Below are 7,005 nucleotides of genomic sequence, written 5' to 3'. Positions count from 1 at the left end.
TAGCGGTGGTGGAGGTAGATACAGACCCCTGTAGCGCAGGATCTCATCATTCTTATTCTTCGTCGGCACTGTAAAGAATGCCCCATTCGGGTCTTCGATGTCCTGAGCATGCTGCAATGTTGGGATAGGCACTTAGACTTAACTGTCGCAGAAGTATGCTTCTCGGACTCTAGCCAATTCTTCTTCGTTATCAGATGAGGCATCTTCTACCACTATACTAATTACATATGACTGCACATTGTCTTCATACATGCCATTTTCAAAAAACGATGACCCCTCAGATTCTGAGTTTGTCATGTCCGAATGAGTAGGCTGGTACCCCAATCCGGTCACTATCAGTAGCAGAGACAGAAGCCGCTAGATAGGTCGTGTCTATTGCATGTTCCACGAGGAATACATCAAATGAGTGACTTTCACACTTCGCTGGGGCCAAGGGAGCAGATGTAGGAGCTGAGCGAAGTGAAGCGGTAGAGAAGAGCTGGGCAAGGGGAGCATTGAGTGAGGGTTGCGGGGCATGTAGCTAGGTGGACTCTCTTTGCTTCGTGGTTTTCTTTACCTTTTTAAGAAGTCGATTCTTTTATTTGATCCTTGCTTAGGAAGGGATTGCGAATAAGATGCTCGAAAGGGCGGTTTCACAGCAGGCGCATTTCACTTTTTTTTTTAGTATATTTCCTATCAACTCTTTCTCCGTAAGAGAAAGAGGTTCCTAGACAAAATACGGCTGATGCCTCTATCTCCCATTTTTGAAACACATATTATAATGGTTAACCAGACGAGTATGGGCTAATTTATTTTGCTCGGATGTTGGCCCTGAGAATTTTAATACATTATGCTCGATTGGGTCTCATTCTGTCGGTCCAGAGTATCCAAGAATTGAGCTGATATTACCTCTAAATCAGTTTCACTTATAGATCTCTATCTCCCTTTTCCAAATACATATCATTATAATTGCGAACCGGACGAATATGGGCAACTGTATTTTGCCTGGAAGTTTGCTCAAGGAATTTATGTACTTTCTGCTGGATTTTGTCTCATTCTTTCGGTACCGAGTGTCTAAGAACTTGGGCGATATTTCCTCTAAATTAGTTTTACCTATTGATCTTTCTCCCATTTTCAAAATACATATCATAATGGCTAACCAGACGAGTATGAGCAAGGTTATTCCGCCCGGAAGTTGGCCCTAAGAATTTTAGTACTTTTTGTTTGATTGGGTCTCATTCTGTCGATCCAGAGAATCCAAGAATTGGGCCGATATTTCCTCTAAATTAGTTTCACCAATAGATCTCTATCTCTCATTGTCGTAAACATATTATTATAATAGCGAACCTGAGAAGTATGTGCAAAGTTTATCTGCCCGGATGTTGGCTCAAGGAATTTTAGTACTTTCAGCTAGTTTTGGTCTCATTCTGTCGGTCCAGAGAATCCAAGAAATATGTCGATATTACTTCTAAATCAGTTTCACCTAAAGAATTTTATCTCCTATTTTCGAAAACGTATCATTGTAATTGCAATACGGATGAGTATGAGAAAATTTATTCTGCCCAAAAGTTTTTTTTTTTAGGTGAATAAGAAATTCATTACCAAGAAGGAAAAAAAGAATTACAGGGCCCTCAAAGGGGAGCAACAAAACAAAAAATAGTGACCCTAAGCCTCAGCTTTGTGTGCTAGGAGAAACAAGGGAGACAGAGGTGAGATCCCAGGAGACAACAATGAGCCTGTTCCTTGGGGTGTCTGGGCAAAAAGGAGGGGCTGACAATAACTTCGCCATAATATCAAAGGAAATGGAATCCCAAATCTGCTGGGAAGATCTAGAATTAGAGGTCCATTTCCTGATATTGTGCTCCATCCAAATGTGGTTCACGGTAGCACAAAAGCAAGCTTTGCAACAGTATCACATAAAGAGAGGCCAGCAAAAGTTATGTTGTTCCAAATCTATTCCCTGGAGAAAGGCAGAATTCTTCTTGGGGCAGGCCAACATTTAAGCAAGATGCCTTTCTAGATTGCTGCTGCAGTGGGGCACTCAAAGAAAAGATGATCAGTGTCTTCCATATTGTTCCAGCAGAGGCAACAAGAGGGGGAGACAGGGATGTGGCAATGCAGAAGAAAGGCTTGAGTTGGCAGACAATTTTTGAAGATCCTTCAAACAGTAAAGCAGTGCCTAGGAATGTGGTGCTTTAACCAAAGAAGCTTTCTCCAAGGGGCTAAGGGACCCTTATGCCGAATGATGTCCCAAGCAGATTTTGAGGAGAAGAGAGGAGGATTGCTTGCCAGCCAGTTTACACAATCCTGGCTGCCCAAAGGCCTTCTGGTGGTGGAAGAAAGGTCATTCCAGATGATGGCAAGGTCCGGAGAGGAAGTAGGAGGGGGAGCCCAGCCAGATTGATCTAAAATGTTAGCCACCAAAGAGAGCCTATGGAGGCCCGAAGCATAAATGATCCGAGGGGTAATCAGGGGGAGGAGGATCCCCTTCGGATGCCAGTGATCTAGCCAAAGATAGGAAGAGAGACCATCCCCAATCTGAGATTTGATGACATGGATGACCAAGTGATGGGAGCCTAAGATTTTGCGCCAAACCCAAGAAGAATCTGCAGACAGGGAAGCCGTCCAAATGGAATCATGGCGACCGAAGGGGCCCTAAGTAGATCCAGTCAACCTAGATGCTCTTTTTCTTTGAAGCAATCTTCCAAATTAACTTCAAGATACCAGCCAAGTTCACTTCTTTGATTCTTCTGATTCCCAAGCCGCCTCCATTCTTCGGCAGACACACAGCAGCCCAGGGAAGGGTGTGAAGAAATCTGGAAGTATCTTTGCCCTTCCAGAGGAAGGAAGCTAAAAGGGATTCCAAGGACTTTATAGTAGCTTGAGGCAGCCCATAGATTCCAGACTAATAGATATATGAAGATTCCAAGACTGATCTGATAAGAACCAGCCTACCAGCATATGAGAGAAGCTTGCCTTTCCATAATTGCAGCCTTTTCCGAATGAGGTCAAGCATAGGAGTGCAGTGATGAGCTGAAAAGTTTGGCAGGGATCAAAGGAAGACCCAAATACTTAACAGGAAGGTGACCTTGTTGAAAACCAGATCTCTGAAGCAAAGGAGCCTTGTCTAGCTTAGACCCCCGCAAAGAAAATGAGGGACTTTGAGGGGTTGATGCGCAGGTCTGATATCTCGTGAAAGTGCTGCAAGCAAAGCATAATGGACTCCAGAGAGGCTAACGAAGCTTTGGAGAAGATCATCAGGTCATCCGCAAAGGCCAAAAGAGAGAGGTTGAGAGCTTTACACTTAGGCATAGGCACAATAAGCTGTTGTTCAGTGCAAATTTGGATGTCCCTGAACAGAGCTTCCATAGCCAAAGTAAACAAATAAGGGGACAAAGGGCAGCCTTGTCTAATTCCCACCGAGGCATCGAAGTAGCCTGCCGGGCTGCCATTAACAAGCACAGAAAACTTTGGGGAAGAGATGTAAGCCTGAATCCAATTGACAAAGATACAAGGAAATCCCATCTTGGTCATCACCTGACTTATGAAGTCCCACCTTAAAGAATTAAAGGCTTTGTGGATGTCAATCTTCAAGAGAATAGCAGGGGAATGATTTTTCCTCTCAAAGCTCTGACAATGTCATGACAAATAAGGATGTTGTCCGAGATATGTCTTCCAGGGATGAAAGCAGATTGGTTGTCACTGACAAGAATATCCACCACACTTTTGAGCCGCCTAGCAAGGATCTTGGCTATAAATTTGTACAGGAGGTTGCAAAGAGCAATGGACCTGAAATCATTCATAGCAGAGGCACCGTCCTTCTTGGGGATGAGGCAAAGAAAAGTGTGGATACCTTTGACCTGATAAGGGTTGTAGAAGAAGCTGACAATGGCAACAATAAGATCCAGCTTGATAATGTCCCAAGCAGCTAAAAAGAACCCCATACTGAAGCCATCCGGGCCTGGGGCTCCCAAAACCTTGAGAGAGTGGATGGCAGCCACAATCTCATCTTCATTAGGAATGGAGCTCAAAGAGTCATGGAGGGCCAAGGGGATGAATTTGTTGAGCAGGCCATTCGGGATGGGAGGGGAGGCCAACGGAGAGCTGGTGAAGAGGCCCTTGAAATGCTGAACAACCAAGTCTTTGATACCTTTAACAATGGAGACAATGGAACCTCCCTGGGCTATAAGATGAGCAATGGAGTTTGCATTAACTTTGGCCTTCAAAGATCTGTGAAAATAAGCAGAATTAGAGTCCCCTACCTTAAGCCACTTGATTCTGGATTTCTACTTCAGAAAGCTCTCTTCTCGAGCAAGTATTGAGAAGTAGCCTTTTCTTCATCTGCTAAAGCACCATTGCAATGATCCGATTGCAGCCGAATCTGAATTGAGCCAAGTCTGTCCTTGCATTCCAAAACCTGTTGAGATATGTTCCCAAATGTACTGGAATTCCAATCCTTGAAAGCTGCCTTGACATTTTTGAGCTTTCTAGAAAATGCAATGAGGGGGGAAGAGAAAGTAGTGATAGGTTTTTTCCAAGCCTGAAGGACTATGGTTCAAAAAGAGGGGTTGAGAGGCCCACGTGTCGAAGTATTTAAAGGGTTTGGGGCCAAAGGAAGAGAAGGGCTGAATAGCTAGAGAGATGGGGGAGTGGTTTGAAATGTCTGGGCTATCAAAGTTGGCATGAGAAGAAGGGAAGGCTGAAAGCCATTCCTCATTGACTATAACCCGCCCAGAAGTTGGTTCAAGGAATTTTAGTACTTTCGGCTAGATTTGGTCTCATTCTGTCAATCCAAAGAATCCAAGAACTGGGGCAATATTACCTCTAAATCAGTTTCACCTAAAGATCTTTATCTCCCATTTTTGAAACGTATCATTATAATTGCAATCCGGATAAGTGTGGGAAAATTTATTCTGCCTGGAAGTTGGTTTAAGGAATTTTAGTTCTTTTAGCTTGATTTGGTTCATTCTGTCGGTTTAGAGATTCCAAGAACTAGACTGATTTCCTCTGAATCACTTTCACCTACAGATCTCTTTCTCCTTTTTCCGAAAACATATAATTATAATGGCGAATCGGATGAGAATGGGCAAATTAATTCCGGTTGGAAGTTGGCTAAAGGAATATTTGCACTTTATGCTAGATTGGGTCTCATTCTATCGGTTCAAAGAATGCAAGACTTGGGCCGATATTTCCCCTAAATCAGTTTCGGCTACAGTTCTCTATCTCCTTTTTCCGAAACGTATCATTATAATGGCTAACCGGACGTGTATGGCCAAAGTTATTCTGCCTGGAAGTTGGCCAATGGTATTTTAGTAATTACAGCTGGATTGGGTCTCATTCTGTCGGTCCTGATAATCCAAGATCTGGGCCGATGTTTCCTATAAATTAGTTTCAGCCACAAATCACTATCTCCCATTTTTGAAACACATATTATAATGGCTAAAGGGACGAGTATGGGCTAAGTTATTCTTCCCGGATGTTGGCTGTAAGAATTTTAGTACATTCTACTGGATTGTGTCTCATTCTGTCGGTTGGGAGTATGCAAGAGATGGGTTGATATTGCCTCTAAATCAGTTTCAGCTATAGATCTCTATCTCTTTTCCCAAATACATTTCATTATAATTGCGAACCGGATAATTATGGGCAACATTATTTTGCCCGGAAGTTTGCTCAGGAATTTACGTACTAATTTACGTATTTCCTCAAAAATAGTTTTACCTACTGATCTTTCTTCCATTTTAAAAATACATATTGGAATGGCTAACCGGACGAGTTTGGGCAGAGTTATTCCGCCCGGAAGTTGGCCCTAAGAATTTTAGTACTTTTTGTTTGATTGGGTCTCATTATGTCGATCAACAGGATCCAAGAACTGGGCCGATATTTCCTCTAAATTAGTTTCACCAACAGATCTCTATCTCCCATTTTCGTAAATTATAATAGCAAACCCGACCTGTATGTGCAAAGTTAATCAGCCCGGAAGTTGGCTCAAGGAATTTTAGTGCTTTCTGCTAGATTTGGTCTCATTCTGTTGGTCCAGAGAATCCGAGAACTGAATCGATATTTCCTTTAAATTAGTTTCACCTAAAGATTTTTATCTCCTATTTTCGAAAACGTATCATTATAATTGCAATATAGATGAGTATGAGAAAATTTATTCCGCCCGGAAGTTGGTTCAAGGAATGTTAGTACTTTCGGCTAGATTTGGTCTCATTCTGTCAGTCTAGAGAATCCAAGAACTAGGCCAATATTACCTCTAAATCTGTATCACCTAAAGATCTATATCTCCCATTTTCAAAACGTATCCTCATAATAGCAATCCTGATAAGTATGGGAAAATTTATTCCTCCTGGAAATTTGTTAAGGAATTTTAGTACTTTTAGCTAGAATTGGTCTCATTCTGTCTGTTTAGAAAATTCAAGAACTGGACTGATTTCCTCTAAATCAGTTTCAGCTACAGATCTCTATCTCCATTTTCCAAAAACATATCATTATAATGGCGAACCAGATGAGTATGGGCAAATTAATTCCGCCTGGAAGTTGGCTAAAGGAATATTTGTACTCTATCCTAGATTGGGTCTCAATCTATCGGTCTATATAATCCAAGACCTGGGCCGATATTTCCTCTAAATCAGTTTCAGCTACAGTTCTCTATCTCCTTCTCCTTTTTCCGAAACGTATCATTATAATTGCTAACCGGACGTGTATAGAAAAAGTTATTCTTCTTGGAAGTTGGCCAATGGAATTTTAGTAATTTCAGCTGGATTGGGTCTCATTTTGTCAGTCCAGATAATCTAAGATCTGGGACGATATTTCCTAAAAATTAGTTTCACCTACAAATCATTATCTCCAATTTTTTAAACACATATTATAATCGCTAACCGGACGAGTATAGGCTAAGTTATTCTGGTTGAATGTTGGCCTGAAGAATTTTTGTATATTCTGCTGGATTGGGTCTCATTTTGTCGGTCCGGTGCATCCAAGAGCTGGGCTGGTATTACCTCTAAATCAGTTTCACCTACAGATCTC

Source organism: Telopea speciosissima, chromosome 5 (genome assembly GCF_018873765.1).
Source record: "Telopea speciosissima isolate NSW1024214 ecotype Mountain lineage chromosome 5, Tspe_v1, whole genome shotgun sequence".
Lineage (NCBI taxonomy): Eukaryota > Viridiplantae > Streptophyta > Magnoliopsida > Proteales > Proteaceae > Telopea > Telopea speciosissima.
Note: the sequence above shows the minus strand (reverse complement) of the source record.